The sequence below is a fragment of the Marmota flaviventris genome, chromosome X (assembly GCF_047511675.1).
Source record: "Marmota flaviventris isolate mMarFla1 chromosome X, mMarFla1.hap1, whole genome shotgun sequence".
NCBI classification, from domain to species: Eukaryota; Metazoa; Chordata; class Mammalia; order Rodentia; family Sciuridae; genus Marmota; species Marmota flaviventris.
In genome coordinates, this window is record NC_092518.1 from 53,801,922 (window position 1) to 53,820,773 (window position 18,852).

Here is an 18,852-nt window from a genome sequence, read left to right on the forward strand (position 1 = left end):
AATTATTTAAGGTATATTTTTTCTCCATCATCATGATATATATGTTTAACTCCATTCCTCATCAGGTTGCCTCATAAGACTCTCAGAATCAAATGACTCCTGACCAAGAAACAAAAGTAAAATCATCTCATGTGAATGTGGATGAAAATTGGTAATAAAATCAGGTACAACTCTAAGAGGAGAAATTGTAGAAGAACCAAGCTGGTTTATAAGGGATCACTCAGAAGATGGCATATATATATTTTTGAATTTTTTTAGTTGTAAATGACACAATACCTTTATTTTATTTATTTATATGTGGTGCTAAGGATTGAACCCAGGGCCTCACACATGCTAAGCAAGTACTCTACCACTGAGTCACAACCCCAGCCTGGCATATACATTTATTCTGTATCAAGGTGTCATGTTACTATATCAAGTTAAAACCATTACTAGGGTTGTGGCTCAGTGGTAGAGTGCTAGCCTAACATACATGAGGCTCTGGGTTCAGTCCTTAGCACCACATAAAAATAAAATAAAGATATTGTGTCTACCTAAAACTAAAAAAAATAAATATTTTTTTTAAAAAGTTAAAACCATTACTACTGTCTGGGCAAATATATGTTTTATTGGAAAGATGATATTTTTTCTTGTTTGTATTCTCTGCATTATTAGGTTGATTTAATAATAAATAACTGAGGTTTTTTTTTGCTTTGTTTTGTTTTTTTGGTACCGAGGATTGAACTCAGAGGCACTTGACCACTGAGCCACATCTCCAGCCCTATTTTGTATTTTATTTAGAGACAGGGTCTCATTGAGTTGCTTAGTGCTGCATCATTGCTGAGGCTGGCTTTGAACTCGTGATCTTCCTGCCTCATCCTCCTGAGCTGCAGGGATTACAGGCATGTGCCACCACACCTGGCTAAGTGAGATCTTTCATTTGGAAAAAAAAAAAAAGAATTCCTTATGATTTCGTTAATTCATTGACCTTGTCCAGAGGACTTGGGATGATAAAGGGTATGGTAAACTACTGGTAATTTTACATTTTTTACAGAGCTCCTAAAGTACATAGAAATGGAATGATTTCTCCTATCAGATTCCAGATAGTTTGGAATTCCAAAGGTTGAAATGATATAATTCAGTAAGGGTATTACCATGCAATATATTTCTCAGTTCTTGTCTTCGCAAAAGATTTCAGTCAAGAGACATAGATAGAATAAGCATAAATGATTTATTTAGTGAAGTGAAAGTACACTCCATGGAGCTGGGGTTGTAGCTCAGTGGTTGAGCGCTTGCCTCGCATGAGTGGGGCACTGGGTTTGATCCTCAGCACCACATAAATAAATAAATAAATAAATAAATAAATAGAAAGTACACTCCAGGGAATGTGGAGCAGACCATTCCAAGAAAGGAAGTAGTCTGGAGTTTTCCATGTGGTGGATTTTTCATATTTGATCTGGAAACCTCCCTCCTCATGCATTATGTATTTGGAGTGGGTACTGTGATTTCCCACCATGGCTTAGTGAACCTGTGCTGATTTTGCCATGTTGGAAAATTTCCTATCAGTAGTGTGCTTGCACCATTTTTACAATGTTGGAAAATCCTACATCAGGATGGGTGCAGTGGCACATGCCTATAATCCCAGCAGTTGGGAGGCTGAGACAGGAAGATTCGAGTTCAAGACCAGCCTCAGCAATTTAGTGGGACCCTAGGCAACTTGGTGAGATTCTGTCTCAACATAAAAAACAAAATGGGCTGGGGATGTAGCTCAATGGTAAAGCACCCCTCGGTTAAAACTTCAGTACCAAATGAAGAATGAGGAGGAGAAGGAAAAAGAAAGGAAGAAAGAAAAGAGAACCTTTCATCAGTACCTGAGCAAAATCTATGGGCAGGAGTGAATGGGGATTAAATCCACAATGCAAAGGATATCACAAGGAACATGAGGCCCCCTAAATGACAGTGCCTCAGTGCTCTTCATGTGCTCTGAAGTTGGAAAGTCCTTTAAGCCTATTACACCTGGTTCTTTCATCAATTTTAGGAAGATAGTATCTGGCTATGAAGGAGGTGAGTTTTATGGGCAGGATTTTTTGTCTTCTGAGGTGGAGTGATCTTTTGTCACTCAAGATGGAGTGAGCCTTATTTTCCTACCCCACCCATCCTCTTACTCATATCTATCTACCTACCTACTCTAACAAGCCCGTGATCATTATTTAAGCATCTAGTTTAACTGATAAGAATCCTTCTGGCAATCCAGACATCATACACAATATTACAAATTAATATCTCTTACCTTCTGAAGGCAGAACTCTATAAAAATCCATTTGCTATCAGAACCAGGTAACATTACCCTAAGTCGGCTTCCTTGACTTACTGTAAGTGTTCCCGGCAAATAATTTTTCTGACAATACAACTTTGTATTATATACTTAATTATTTGATCCTTGTTCCAAGTATTATGAGATTCCAAGGTGTTCAGCATATTGCTTTTGTTTAAATGAGTTTGTCAGTGGCATGACAGAACCATCCAAACATAAAACCATTGAAGTACAGGAATAATCCTATTGTACAATTCCCATATTTCTATGGTGTTCTTAGATTCCCTTGGTTTCTAATTACATATTCCTGAAATTGTGAATAGGAGTCTCTGGATAGGAGTGATGAGGCTTCAATTTCCCCAATCAAAATTTTAGTAACCATTTCATAGATTGGTGTGCAAATGCATTTCCTTTAAATTTTTCATTTCATTGTCTGATATGAACACTACCATGAATTACAGAAATCTATTAGAGAATTTGGAATAATCCAAATAAATCAGTGATCAGTTTACCATGTGATATTTTAGTTTCTATTGATGTTAGAAAGCCTCTATTCTTCCATATTTGTTCCATAGCACAACAGACCCCAAATGCATATTTACTACCAGTATACACATTTACTTTAAGATTAGTGGCTAATTTACAAGTTTTTGCAAAAGCTATAAGTTCTACTTCTTGGGCCGATTTTATGATTGGAAGAGAATAAGCCTCTAAAACCTCATGAAGAAGAGGATTTTGACAGATGGTGAAATACGAAGCCCCAGGAATCTGTCTCCCCACCAAGACTAGAATTGTCCTGACAGAATCTGTCTGATGTAACTCTTTTGGAACAATTTCCATAGGAAATTCCAGTCATTTTCACCTCCTTAGCACAGTAGTAGCTATTCATTCCATGCCCCCAGCCTCATAGGAAGCAACTGTGCATATGTTCCTAAAGCAACCTGCACACGGCTTGCAAAAGCCAGGATGAAGAAAACAAAACAAAACAAAAAACCCATCCTCCAAATATTGGGGATCCATGATTTCTGCTCATTACTTCTGATTACAAAGGTGCAAAAAAGTACACAGCCATTGTTGTGCCTCACATTGTCTGAAGCCCCTTCAGCTCCACCCGAACTTCCATATAAATGGCTGGTGCCTTTTTATCCCACCTTCATTTTTCTTTTTTTTTTTTCCCCTTTTAGTAGCCAGATATTAAAGACTAAGACATTCAGAAGCAACTACATATACAGGGAAAATTAGAAAGTGATTGTGCATAAGAAGACCTTAAGTTTTTATCTCAGGCTGTTCCTTGGCACAGACACCTATGTTAATCTCCTTCCCTTAAAAAAAAAAAAAAAAAAGCAATAACAACAACAAAAAAAAAAAACAGAAAAACCCTAAGGAAGGGGGGGAATCTGACTTTCTGACTTTCACAGTTAACATATTATTAGATTCAAATTTCCATTTTCAACAACACTACTAAAAAATGCAAAGACAAAGAAACAGAAAAAAAAATGGCCCATTCAAGGGTGAAAAATGAATTAACAGGGCCGGGGTTGTAGCTCAGTGGTAGAGCTCTTGCCTCACATGTGTGAGGCCCTGGGTTCAATCCTCAGCACCACGTAAAAATAAATAAATAAATAAAAAGATATTTTCTTAAAAAATGAATTAACAGAGACTGTCCCTCAAGAGCTAGGAGTGTAGTGCTGTAGTAAAACACTTGCCTAGTGGGTGCAATACTCTAGCACTGAAAAAATAAAGAAAGAATCTCTGAAAAGGAAAAAAAAAAAACTTAATGACACATCTACAAGAAAAAGACTAAAATAATTGTCTTAAAGATGCTCAAAGGCTGGAGTTGTGTCTCAGTGGTAGAGTGCTTGACTGGCATGTGTGAGGCCCTGGGTTCAATCTTCAGTACTGCATATAAATAATAAATAAATAAATAATTTTTTTAAAAAAAGATGCTCAAGAAACTAAAGAAAGATGTAGACAAATTCAAGAAAACATTATATGAGCAAAATGAAACTATAGATTAAAAGATAGAAAATCTAAAAGCAATTCTGGAGCTGAAAAACACAATAACTGAAATGAGATATTCATTAGAGACTCAAAGGAGATGAGGAGAAGAGCCAGACATAGTGGTGCATGTCTATAATTCCAGCAATTCAGGAGGGTGAGGCAGGAGGATCGAAAGTTCAAGGTCAGGTTCAGAAACTTAGCAAGACCCTCAGTAACTTAGCGAGACCCTGTCTCAAAGTGAAATATAAAAAGGGCTGGGGATGTGACTCAGTAGTTAGGTGCCCCTGAGTTTAATCCCTGGTACTAAAAATAAGAAGAGGAAGAAAGAAGAGAAGGGAGCAGGAAGTATATTTGAAGAAATTATGTCTGAAAACAAATTTCATGGAAAACATCTAAAACCTCATTAAATCTAAGGAAGATGAGCTCAAAGAGACCTACACGCAGATACATCATAATCAATTACTCAAAAACAAAAAAAGCCAGGTATAATGACACAAGCCAGTAATCCCAGCTACTCAGGAGGCTGAGGCAGGAGTATTGCAAGTTTAAGGCCAGCCTGGGCAATTTTGCCACTTAGTGAGACCCTTTCTCAAAATAAGAAATAACAAAAAGGGCTGGGGATTTAGCTCAGTGGTAGAGCACCAATGGGTTCAAAACCCAGTGTGAAAGAAAAGAAAAACAAAATCTCATAACCAGCAATAGGGAAGCAACTCATCACATACAAGAATCATCAGTAAGATTAGCAGGGGCTGGGCACCGAAGCACATGCCTACAATCCTGTGATTTGAGAGGCTGGAGGATTGCAAGTTTGAGGCCATCCTCAGCAATTTAGCAAGACCCTGCTTCAAAATAAAAAGTAAAAAGGACTGGAGATATGGCTCAATAGTAAAGCACACCCAGATTCAATCTCCAGGACCAAAAAATATTTTAAATGAAAAGAAATAAAGAAACCTTAGAGGCAGTGTGTTGATATTCAAAGTACTAAGGAGAGGAAAAAAACTGTCAACCAAGAATCCTGTACCTGGCAAAACTATCCTTCAGAAGTTAGTTGGGGGGGGGGGCTGGGGATGTGGCTCAAGCGGTAGCATGCTCGCCTGGCATGCGTGCGGCCCGGGTTCGATCCTCAGCACCACATACAAAGATGTTGTGTCCACCGAGAACTAAAAAATAAACATTAAAATTCTCTCCCTCTCTCTCTCTCTCTCTCTCTCTTTAAAAAAAAAAAAAAGAAGAAGTTAGTTAGGGGGAGGGACTGCAAGTGTTACTTAATGGTAGAGCACCTGCCTAGCATGTGCAAGGCCCTGGATTTTATCCCCAGCACCAAAAAGAAAAAAGAAAAAGAAAAGTGAGAAATTAAGAGGCTTCTAGATAAACAAAAGCTGAGAAACATTGTTGACACTACAACTATATCTTCCCTGCAAGAGATGCTCAAGGGACTAATGCAAGTTAAAAATGGAATGACACTGGAGAGTAATTTGAAGCTGTAGGAAGAAACAAAGATCTCATTTAAAGACACATACAAAGCCAGGCATAGTGACACATGTCTGTAATCCGAATAGCTCAGGAGGCTGAGGCAGGAGGATTTCAAGTTCAAGGCTTGCCTCAGCAAATTAACAAGGCCCTAAGCAATTTAGTGAAACCCTGTCTCAAAATAAAAAATAAAAAGGGCAGGGAGTGTGGCTCAGTGGTAAAGTTCCCCAAGTAAAGCTAATATTATTGTAATTCTACATTTTGTCTTCTACTTAATTTGAGAGACTAATGCTTAAAAGAATTACTAGATTGGGAGTGGGAGGAGTGCTGGGCATTGAACCCAGTGCTCCACACATGCTAGAAACACACTCTACCACTCAAGTATACCCTCTGCTCAAAGAATTACTAGTTTATTGGGCGGCAGAGGGCACACAGTATATAAACTTGAACTTGTAATGCTTCAACATCAATAATGGAAAGATGTGGGGATGAAGCTAATAAAGTAACAAAAGTTTTGGATATTACTGAAGTTAAAGTATTATAAATTTAAATTAGTGTGTTATAACTTTATGGTGTTAAATGTAATCCCTATGGTAATCACAAAGAAAATAGCTATAGAATAAATGCAAAAGGAAACAAGAAAGGAAAATAAACATGTCACTATAAAAAAATCAACTAAACGCAAAAGAAGACAGAAATGAAGGAAATGGGGAACAAAAAAGCTACAAGGCATATAAAAAACAAATAGTAGGGCTGGGGATGTGGCTCAGTGGTAGAGCGCTTGCCTAGCAAATGTGAAGCACTGGGTTCAATTCCCAGCACCACATGAAAATAAATAAATTAATTAAATAAAGGTATTGTGTTCATCTACTGCTAAAAAAAATTAAAAATAGTAGCCAGGTGTAGTGACACAAACCTGTAATCCTAGCAACTTGGGAGGCCAAAGCAGGAGAACCACCAAGGCCAGCCTCAGCAACTTAGTGAGGTCCTAAGCAACTTAGCAAGACCCTATCTCAAAATAAAAGTCAAAAAGCACTGGAGACCGGGCACCAGTGGTACACATCTGTAATCCCAGTGGCTAAGGAGGCTGAGGCAGGAGGATTGAGTTTTCAAAGCCAACCTCAGCAAAAGTGGGGCGCTAAGCAACTCAATGAGACCCTGTCTCTAAATAAAATACAAAATAGGGCTGGGGATGTGGCTCAGTGGCCAAGCAACCATGAGTTCAATCCCCAGTACTCCCCAAAAAAATGGGCTAGAAATGTAGCTTAGTGGTAAAGTGCCCCTGGTTTCAATACCTGGTACCAAAACAAATAAACACAAAACAAATAGCAAAGTGACAGAAGTCAATTCCTCCCTATCAATAATTACTTTAAATGTAAATAAACCTTCCAATCAAAAGAGAAAGACTGGCAGAATGAATAAAAGAAAACATTATGCAACTATATACCATCTACAAGAAAATCACTTTATATCCAAAGACACAAATAGACTGAAAGTAAAAGAATGGAAAATGGTACTCATTACAAGTAAAAAACCAAAAGAGAACAAAGGTGGCTATATTTACATCAGACAAAATGGACTTTAAATCAAAAAATCTTATAAGAGGGGCTGGGGTTGTGACTCAGTGGTAGAGCGCTTGCCTAGCATGTATGAGGCACTGGGTTCGATTCTCAGCTCCACATATAAACAAATAAAATAAAGACCCATTGACAACTAAAGAATATTTTTAAAAAAAAAACTTATAAGAGACAAAAAAGGCTATTGTATGTTATTAAAATGTTCAATACAAAGTATAATTATTATAAACATTCACATACCTAATGACAGATCATTAAAATATATGAAGCAAAAACAGAATTCCAGGAAGAAATGGACAGTTCTGCAAGAATATTGGAGATTTCAAAACCCCACTCTCAATAATGTGTGGGCTACCGGGCATGGTGGCGCACACCTGTAATCTCAGTAGCTCAGTAGGCAGAGACAAGAGGATCCCGAGTTCAAAGCCAGCCTCAGCAATGTTGAGGCACTAAGCAACTGAGTGAGACCCTATTTCTAAATAAAATTTAAAATAGGTCTGGGGATGTGGCTCAGTGATTGAGTGCCCCTGAGTTCAATCCCTGGTACCAAAAAAAACAACAACAATAATAATAATGTGTGAACCAACCAGACAGAAGATGAGTAAGGAAATAGAAGACTTAAACAGCAGCATAAACCAATTAGATCTAATAGACATATACAAAACACTCCACCAAACGATGACTGCATACACACTCTTCTCAAGTACACATGGGGCATTTTCCAGGATAGACCATGTGTTAGATCATGAATTAAGTCTCAATAGTTTTTAAAAGATAGAAAGCATTCAAAGTATCTTTTCTGACCACAATGGGATGATGTTAGAAATAAGTAACAGAAGTAAAATTGGAAAATTAACAAAGATGTAAAGATTAAAAAACACTCTTAAACTACCAATGGATCAAACAAGAAATTATAAAGAAAACTAGAAACTACATAGAGACAGGAACTAGGGATGTAGCTCAGTGGTAGAGTGCTTGTTAAATCTGCATGAGAACCTGGGTTCAGTCCCCACCACTAAGAAAGAAAGAGAGAGAGAGGGAGAAAGAGGGAAATGAAAATACGAACACATAGCAAAACTTACAGAGTGCAGTGACAGCAGTGCTGAGGGGAATATTTATAACTATAAATGTTTGCATTAAAAAAACAAGATCTCAAATCAACAGCCTAACTTTACAAATTGAAGAACTAAAAAAGAGTAAGCTGAACCCAAAGTAATCTGAAGGAAGAAATAATAAAGAGGTGAATGAAATAGAAAACAGAAAAACAACATAGAAAAGAAACCAAAAGTTGTTTTGTTTTGTTTTTTTTGAAAAGATCAAGAAAATTGACAAACCTTTAGCTAGATAGACTAAGGAAAAAAGAGAGAAGACAAAGTTTTTGTTATGATTTGGATCTGGAATGTCCCCCAAAATCTTGTGTTGAAAGCACAGTCTCCAATACAGTAAGGTTCAGAGGAGCAGTTTTTAGGTAATGACTGGATCATGAGGGCAGGGAGCTAGCTCATCAGTGGATTAATCCATTTGATGGATTAATTCACTGGTGGCTGAATGAACATCTGGGAGTTTGGGCCTAGTTGGAAGAAGTAGGTCACTGGGGATATGCTCTGGAAGTCTCTCTGGCTTCTTCTTGCTTTCACTCTCTTTTTCTCCCTCTCTTGCTCTTCTTTGCATTCTCACTATTGCTCTCACTCTGTCCTCCCAGCTGCTGTGAACTGAGTGACTTTCCTTTGCCACACCCTTCCACCATGGTGTTCTGCCTCACCTCAGGACCAGAGCTATGAGCTGGCTGACCATGAACTGGATCCTCTGAAATTATGAGCTATAATAAATCATTCTTCCTCTAAGTTGTTTTTATTTTTTTTAGTTGTAGATGGACACAATACCTTTATTTTATTTATTGATTTTTATGTGGTGCTAAGGATCGATCTCAGAACCTCACATGTGCTAGGCATGCACTCTACCACTGAGCTACAGCCCCAACCCCTCTAAGTTGTTCTTGTCAGGCATTTTGGTCACAGCAACAGGAAAAGGTGACAAGCACAATTACTAAATCAGAAACGAAAATATGGATATTAATCCTGATTTTAAAAAGGATTATAAGAGACTATCATGAATGATTGTACATCCACAACTGAATAACTTAGACAAAATGGCAAATTCCTAGAAACACAAACACACCTACTCTAGATCACAAAGAAATAGAAAATCTACATGGATATATGTATCATTAGTAAGATTGAATCAGTAAGGAGAAAAAAATCTCCTGAGAAAAGCCCTAAAAGTGATGACTTCACTGATGAGTTCTATACCATATTTAAAGAACTAATACTAGTCCTCCTCAAACTTATCCAAAAAATTGAAGAGAAGGGAATATTCCAAACTTATTCTATAAGACCAGCATTACCCTAATACCAAAGCCAGAAAAATAATACAAGAAAACAAAGCTACAGACCGATCTTTTTGAACACTGATGCAAAAATTCTCAACAAAATGCTAGCAAATCAACTTCTCAGCAGCATATTAAAAGGATTATAGGGCTGGGGTTGTGGAAGAGTGATTGCCTAGCATGTATGAAGCACTGGGTTCGATTCTCAGCACCGCATATAAATAAAGGACCATTGACAACTAAAAAAAAAAAAATTAAAGGATTATATACCATAACCAATTGGAATTTATTCCTGGAATGCAAGGATGATTCAACATATTAAAATTGATCCATGCAATATACCACATTAACAAAATGAAGGAACAAACCCACATGATTATCTCAATTGGTGCAGAAAAAAATAATTAACAAAATTCAATTCCTTTTCATGATAAAACTACTCAACAAATTAGGAATAGAAGGGATCTACCTCAACATAATAAAAGCCATGTACAGGCTGGGATGTAGCCCAATGTCAGACCACTTCCCTAGCATGTTTAAAACCCTAAGTTTGATCCCCAGCACTGCAAAGATAAATAAATAAATACCTTGTATGAAAAATACACAGTGAACATCATAATTGTTAAAAATTAAATGTTTTTTCATATAATATCAGGAAATAAAAAGGCATCCAAATTAGAAAGGAAGTAGTAAAATTATCTCTGTTTGCAGATGATATGTTCTTACATGATGAAACCCCTAAAGATTCCACATGCAAAAAAAATTCAGCAAAACATCAGGATATGAAGTCAATGCACTAAAATTAGTTGCATTGGGCTGGGGATGTGGCTCAAGCAGTAGCACGCTCGCCTGGCATGCGTGCGGTCTGGGTTCGATCCTCAGCACCACATAAAAACAAAGATGTTGTGTCCACTGAAAACTGAAAACTAAATATTAAAAAATTCTCTCTCTCTCTCAAAAAAAAACAAAATTGTTTTAAAAAAATTTAAAAAATAAAATAAAATTAGTTGCATTTCTGTACACTAGAAAAGAACACTCTGAAAAGGAAATTAAGAAAATAAGTTTATATTAGGGAAGAGGCAGAGGGCCGGGGGAAGTGGACAGAGGTAATGAGAGAGGTTAATAGAGAAGGTGCTGTGATCAAAGCATATTTTATGCATGTATGAAAATGTCACAATGAAACCCACTATTCTGAATAATTAATATGCACCAATACAAAAAGAAAAACAAAACAAAAAAGAACCCCATTATTTTGTATAACTAATATTCACTGATAATTATAATAAAAGAAATCCATTTACAATAGCACCAAAAATAATAAAGTAGTTAGGAATTAGCTGAGTAGGTGAAAGACTTGTACCATGAGAAGCCAGGGATGCAGAGCACTTGCCTCTCATGTGTGAAGGCCTAGATCCTTTTTTAATCCCTGGATTAAAAAAAAAAAAACTATACAATGAAAACTATGAAACATTGCTGAAAGAAATTAAAAAGACATAAATAAATGGAAAAATGTCCCATGCTTTTGAGTTGAAAGACTTAATATTATTAAAATGTTAACACACCAGGCATGGTAACTCATGCCTATAATCCCAGCAGCCTGGGAGGCTGAGGTAGGAGGATCAAGAGTTCAAAGCCAACCTCAGCAAAAGTGAGGTGCTGAGCAACTCAGTGAGACCCTGTCTCCAAATAAAATATGAAATGGTGCTGAGGATGTGGCTCAGTGGTCCAGTACCCCTGAGTTCAATCCCTGGTACTAAAAAGAAAAAAAAAAGATGTTAACATTAGCCAGAAATGGGCACACAACTGTAATCCCAGCTACTTGGGAAGCTGAGACAAGAGGATGGCAAGTTTGAGGCCACCCTTGATAACATAGTGAGGCTTGTCTCAAATAAAACTTTAAAAAGGTCTGGGGATGTAGCTCAGTGGTAAAGCGCCCAGAGGTTCTATCCTCAGTAACAAAAAACAAAAAAACAAACAAAAAATCAATACTACCCAAAGCAATCTAGCAACTCAATGCAATTATTATCAAAACTCCACCACACCAGGCACCAAAAACATTTTTTGAAGAAAACCCCATCCTAAAATTCATATGGAATCTCAAGGGACCTTGAATAGTAAAAATAGCCTTGAAGAAGAACAATACTAAAAGACTTTCCCTTCCTAATTTCAAAACATTATAAGCTGGGTACAGTGATGCATGCCTGTCATCCCAGGGGCTCAGGAGGCTGAGGCAGGAGGATCAAAAGTTCAAAGCAACTTAGTAATTTAGAGAGGCCCTAAGCAACTTAGCAAAACCCTGTCTCAAATTTTTAAAAAGAGGGCTGGGGTTATGGCTCAGTGGTATAGCACTTGCCTTGCATGTGTGAGGCACTGGGTTCAATTCTCAGCACCACATATAAATAAGTGGCTCAATGGTAGAGCACTTGCCTGATATGTGTGAGGTCCTGAGTTCAATCCTCAGTACCATCCAAAAGAAAAAAGTTAAGTTGGAAGGTTGGATCCTTACCTTATACTATATATGTATCTTGAAATTGATCAAAGACCTAAATGTAAGACATAAAACTCTTAGAAGAAAACAGGACAAAATCTTCATGACTTTAGATTCTGCAAAGATTCCTTGGATTTGAAACCAAAGGCATAAGTTTAAAAAAAAATTGAACTTGGTGAAAATTTAAAAATCTTGTGCATCAAAAGACAAATTGAGCTGGGAATGTAGCTTAGTGATGAAGTACTTGCCTAATGTGCTCAAGATTCTGAGTTTGATCCTCAGCAATACACACACACACAGAGAATATCAACAGAGTAAAAGATGATAAGGTTAAGGACATGCTACCCCCAAAATATAGCTCTTTGGCATAGAATATTTAAAGCTGAAGAATTTGAGAAATTGCATATGTAGGATTTTTTGATCCTTCCCTGAAGTATAAGACCATTATGGATCATGGAATGAGTGGAGGACTTTGGATTGGGCAAAGGGGAAGGAGGGATGTAGGGGGCATGGGGGTAGGAAAGATGGTGGAATGAGATGGACATCATTACCCTAGGTACATGTATAATTGCATGAATGGTGTGACACTACTTTGTGTACAACCAGAGATGTTAAAAATTGTGCTCCATTTGTGTACAGTGAATTGAAGAGCATTCTGCTGTCATGTATAAATGATTAGAACAAATAAAAAAATCTACATTTGATAACAGTAAAAACAGAATTTATCATCAAAACTTTCCTCTTAGACTGCTTTTGCTGCATTCCATACATTTTATTTATTTTTTAAAATATTTAATAAAATATTTTTTTAGTTGTCAATGGACCTTTATTTTATTTATTGATATGTGGTGCTGAGAATCGAACCCAGTGCCTCACACATGCTAGGCAAGCACTCTGCCACTGAGCCACAACCCCAGCCCGATTCTTTACATTATAGTTCATGGTTATTCATTTCCATTTTGCCTCAAGAAATTTTCAAAATTCTCTCATGATTTCTACTTTGACCCAATAGTTGTTAAAAGTGAGTCATTTCGTTTCCATGTTTTGGCTTTTCTTGTTTTCTATTGATTTGAAGCTTCAGTCCATTGTGGTTGAAGAAAGGACATTGTATAATTTCACTTCTTAAATTTGTAAAAATTTGTATTGTTCTCTAAAATGCGATCAATCTGGCAGACTGTTCCCTGCCCTATTGTTTGGTGAAATGTTCTGTCCATGTTTGTTAGGTTTTGTCTACAGTGTCCTTCAAGTCCTCTGCTTCCTTATTGACCTACTGCTTAGCTCTTTTGTCCATAACTGAAAATGGGAGAAATTGCATTGGTATTTCTCCCTGCAGTTCTGTCATTTTTTGCTTCATTTACTTTGAAGTTCTAATGTTAGTGCATATGTGTTTATAATTATTATATCTTCTTGGTGAATCAATTGCTTTTTTGAAATCATTGTATAACATCCTTCTAGGTCTCTGATGATTTTTGTCTTAAAGTCCATATTCTCTGTGCTACCTAGCACCAACCCTGCTCTCCTTAGGTGTCCATTTGCTAAGAATATCTGTTTCCATCCTTCAGTTTCCACAAGTGTGTGTCCATAGATATAAAACCAGTCTATCCTAGGGAGAATACAGTTAGTGATTATTTAACCTTCTAACTTATCGTTGTCTTTTGATTTGGGCCTTTAATTCATTTACATTAGAAATCATTGTGGATAAAGATGGACCGAATTTTGCCACTCTGCTAGTTCTTTGCTGTATATTGTGGATGTTTTCTCCTTCTTTTCCTCTCTTGCTGCCTTCTTTTTGTTGCATTGTGACATTGCATTTATTGTGACACGTTTTGATTCCCTTCTCATTTCTCTTTGTATATATTTATGATATTATATTTCTGGTTATCTTTGAAATTACATAAAATATTTTAAAGTTATATTCAATCTATTTCAAAACTATAACAGCTTAATCTCAATCACATATGAAAGTCTGCTCCTTTACATATCTCTACTTTGTTATTGATTATTCAAATTACTTCTTTTTATAATTATATTCATTGATATTGACTTATAGCTTTTTCACTTTTTTATTTTTAAAACTTTATATTGAATTGACAGATGTTTATACACACATACATTATAATACTACAGAATTCTGCATTTGTCTACACATCTTCCTTTGTCAGGGAATTTTATATTTCATACTTGTGTTTTGGCAATACTGGGGATTGAACCCAGGGCCTTACATATACTAAGCAAATGCTCTATCACTGAATCACATTCTCAGCTGTTATGGTTTGTGTACAAGGTGTCTCTCCAAAAGCTCCTGATAATGCAGAAACATTCAGAGGTAAAATGGTTAGATTACAAGAGTTGTAACTTACTCAGTCCATCCTAATTTGAAAGGAACTAACTGGGTGGTAACTCTAGGTAGGTGACGTGTGACCAAAAGAGGTCAGTCACTGAGAGTGTTCCCTGCAAGGGTGAATCTTCTCTGCAGCACCTTCCTCCTCCCTCTTTATTTCCTTGTTGTCATAAAGAGAGTAGCTTCCCTCCATTGCACACTTGCCCCACGATGTGCAGCCTTTCTCTCCTTGGACCCAGAGCAATGGAGTCAATCCTCCATGCACTGAGACCTCTGAAATCATGAGCCCCAAAAAACTTTTCCTCTGCTAAATTGATTTTGTCAGATATTTTGGTCACAGCAATGCAAAAGCTTTTTAAAACAGGAGCCAATTTTATTTTCTTTTGAAGTAGACTGTAGCTAAGTTTTCCAGGCTGGCCTTAGATTTGGGATCTTGCTGTCTCAATGCCCACCACATACAACAGTAGTGAGGATTGCAAACATGAGTCACCAACCCAGCTTTGTGTATGTTTTGTGTTGCTATTTATTATCTCTTCATTTCAATTCAAAGACTTATTTCAGCTGGGCAGCATGGCACCTGCTTATAATCTCAGCTACTGGAGAAGCTGAGGCAAAAGGGTGGCAAGTTTGAGGTCAGCCTCTAGCATTTAGTGAGGCCTATCTCAATATAAAAATAGAAAGGACTTGCCGGGCATGGTGGTGCATGCCTGAAATCCCAATGGATCAAGAGGCTGAGGCAGGAGGATCATGAGTTCAAAGCCAGCCTCAGCAACAGTGAGGGACTAAGCAATTCAGTGAGACCCTATCTCTAAATAAAATACAAAATAGGGCTGGGGATGTGGCTCAGTGGTCAAGTACCCCTGAGTTCAGTCCCCAGTATCCAATAAATACATACATACATACATACATACATACATACATACATAGAACTGGATGTGCAACTCAGTGGTAGAGCCTATGCCTAGAATCTAGTATGCATGAGGTCCTGGATTCAATCCCGAGGACTGGGGGAAAAAATAATAAAAGCTAACCTCAGACCTCTCTTATAGAGGCAATTTTCCAGTGAGCAATCCTCACACTTTTTAGTTACCAAAAAAGTCTTAATTTTTCCTTCATTTTTGAAGGATAGTTTTGCTACATCAGTTGAATATTGAGGACAAAAAAGCTGGTAAGTTAATGCTATGAATTTTCCAACTGGGTTACCATACCATTGGCTTGTGCTCACCTGTGATGCCAGAATCTCCTAACAGATTTCCTCATTTCTCACAAAATCAACTGGCTTGTGCATAGTCATTAAGTTGTCTCTGTGGAGGAAGGAGCATATGGGACTCCCTCTCTTGCTGACAATAAGAGAGATAAATAGGGAGCCTACATCCTGGGAACAAATCTTTACTCCTCACACTTCAGATAGAGCCCTAATATCCAGAGTATACAAAGAACTCAAAAAAATAAACAATAAGAAAACAAATAACCCAATCAACAAATGGGCCAATGACCTGAACAGACACTTCTCAGAGGAGGACATACAATCAATCAACAAGTACATGGAAAAATGCTCACCATCTCTAGCAGTCAGCGAAATGCAAATCAAAACCACCCTAAGATACCATCTCACTCCAGTAAGATTGGCAGCCATTATGAAGTCAAACAACAACAAGTGCTGGCGAGGATGTGGGGAAAAGTGTACTCTTGTACATTGCTGGTGGGACTGCAAATTGGTGCGGCCAATTTGGAAAGCAGTATGGAGATTTCTTGGAAAGCTGGGAATGGAACCACCATTTGACCCAGCTATTCCCCTTCTCGGTCTATTCCCTAAAGACCTAAAAAGAGCATACTACAGGGATACTGCTACATCGATGTTCATAGCTGCACAATTCACAATAGCAAGACTGTGGAACCAACCTAGATGCCCTTCAATAGACGAATGGATAAAAATAATGTGGCATTTATACACAATGGAGTATTATTCTGCATTAAAAAATGACAAAATCATAGAATTTGCAGGGAAATGGATGGCATTAGAGCAGATTATGCTAAGTGAAGCTAGCCAATCCCTAAAAAACAAATGCCAAATGTCTTCTTTGATATAAGGAGAGTAACTAAGAACAGAGTAGGGACGAAGAGCATGAGAAGAAGATTAACATTAAACAGGGATGAGAGGTGGGAGGGAAAGGGAGAGAGAAGGGAAATTGCATGGAAATGGAAGGAGACCCTCAGGGTTATACAAAATTACATACAAGAGGAAGTGAGGGGAAAGGGAAAAAAAACAAGGGGGAGAAATGAATTACAGTAGATGGGGTAGAGAGAGAAGAGGGGAGGGGAGGGGGGATAGTAGAGGATAGGAAAGGCAGCAGAATACAACAGACACTAGTATGGCAATATGTAAATCAGTGGATGTGTAACCAATGTGATTCTGCAATCTGTATACGGGGTAAAAATGGGAGTTCATAACCCACTTGAATCAAAATGTGAAATATGATACATCAAGAACTATGTAATGTTTTGAACAACCAACAATAAAAATTATAAAAAAAAATTTATGTATTTAAACCAGTTGAATGCATAATAAACTGAAACTTGTTTGCAAGTACATTCATTTTGAGGGCTTAGTCTTCTTCCCTGTATTATCCTAAAATTTAAATTAATATTTTAAGTAGCATCAATTGAGTCATTTATGAAGATGGTCCTTATGTAAATATTTAGCTTTTTCACATGCATCATTTAATGCAATAAAGACCTACACAACCTGTTATTTTTTAATATATATTTTTAGTTGTAAATGAACACACAATATCTTTATATATTTTTATATGGTGCTGAGGATCAAACCCAGTGCCTCACACATGCAAGGCAAGTGCTTTACCACTGAGCTACAGCCCCAGCCCTACAAAACATATTATACTTGTGAAATTTGCACATGAGAGGAATACCCAAGCTCAGTGGTTTGAAACTATCTAGTCACAGGATCTCTTTGCACTTGGAACTGTTTATGTAATTTTTCTTTATTGAAAATGACTACCGTAACAAAAATAAAATAAAAAGACCATCACGTGAGAGGTGCCTTCCCTGTATACGGGGGGGAAAACAACATTCTTATTTCTGAATGTAAAGGGACACAGAAGAATTGGAAGAAACAGACCTTACTGTTTCCCTCAATTCACTACATTTAGCTTATATTTTTATTTTATCCTATCACACTTCTCCATGATTCTCAGTCCTCACTAAAGCCAGCATGAACACATTCAGGTTTAATTTCTTCTTCAGATCTTCATTTCCTTATGAAGGTTTCCATGTCACATAAAACTTACACAAACAATAAATATATGTTTTTGTCTTGTTGATCTGTCTTTTGTTATATAGGCTCCAGAATGACTCTAAGATTAGTACAAAGAAAAATATAACAATAAAAATATTTTTTCCCTCCCCAACCATTTCAGGTGACTGTGAAGGGCCTTTTGTTTACCTCCACTTTCTCTGGATCCTGGAAAAACTGACAAAAACCAGTGATAGGTAAGAATTCTTATCAAAGTCAGCTCTGCTGGGCACTGTGACTCATGCCTGTAATCTCAGCTGCCAGGGAAGCTGAGACAGGAGGATCAAAGCCAGCCTCAGCAAAGACAAGGCACTAAGCAACTCAGTGAGACCCTGTCGCTAAGTAAAATGCAAAATAGGGCTGGGGATGTGGCTCAGTGGTCAGTGCTCCTGAGTTCAATCCCTGGAATACCACCCCTCAAAAAAAAAGTCAGCTCTCCCAAATCTCTGTACTGCCTGGTTGAGAGAGAAAGATAGAGCTTTCTTTTCTGTAGTGCCTGGTTGAGAAAATTCAGATTAGTAGGAGAAAAATATTTGTAAATATTAGTTCTTTTGATTTGGACTCTGGTTAAACTTGGTTTTCAAATACCTACTGGTTACTGATCACTTTCCCACCCAGAGATACCTGTTAGTTTCCTGTTTGTCTCATTTTGTGTCCTGAGAATTTATTTATTTATTTTTTATTTTATTTTTTTTTAGTTTTCGGCGGACACAACATCCCTGCCTGTATGTGGTGCTGAGGATCGAACCCGGGCCGCACGCATGCCAGGCGAGTGTGCTACCGCTTGAGCCACATGCCCAGCCCATGTCCTGAGAATTTACTTTGACTTTCTGCTTATCAGGGTATGGAAGTTGTTGGTTCTTACGCATGCAGGTGATCAAACATTAGCCAAGAACATGGCTGCACAGAAAAATGGGTAGCACCCAATATTCAGCTAACATCCTAGTGACCACTGCCAGCTGTCAGGGAAGTTATCAATTTCT

At 37.4% G+C, this 18,852-nt stretch overlaps 1 long non-coding RNA gene across 1 annotated transcript in view; it reads left to right on the top strand.

Annotated features, from left to right (window-relative positions):
- Window positions 1-18,059, top strand: part of LOC139703224 (uncharacterized) — a 40,997-nt gene extending 22,938 nt beyond the window's left edge. Inside the window, exon 3 of the long non-coding RNA XR_011705598.1 lies at window positions 17,994-18,059. This is a non-coding gene — a long non-coding RNA (uncharacterized lncRNA). The remainder of the gene's footprint in view (window positions 1-17,993) is intronic.
- Window positions 18,060-18,852: the final 793 nt, after the last annotated feature.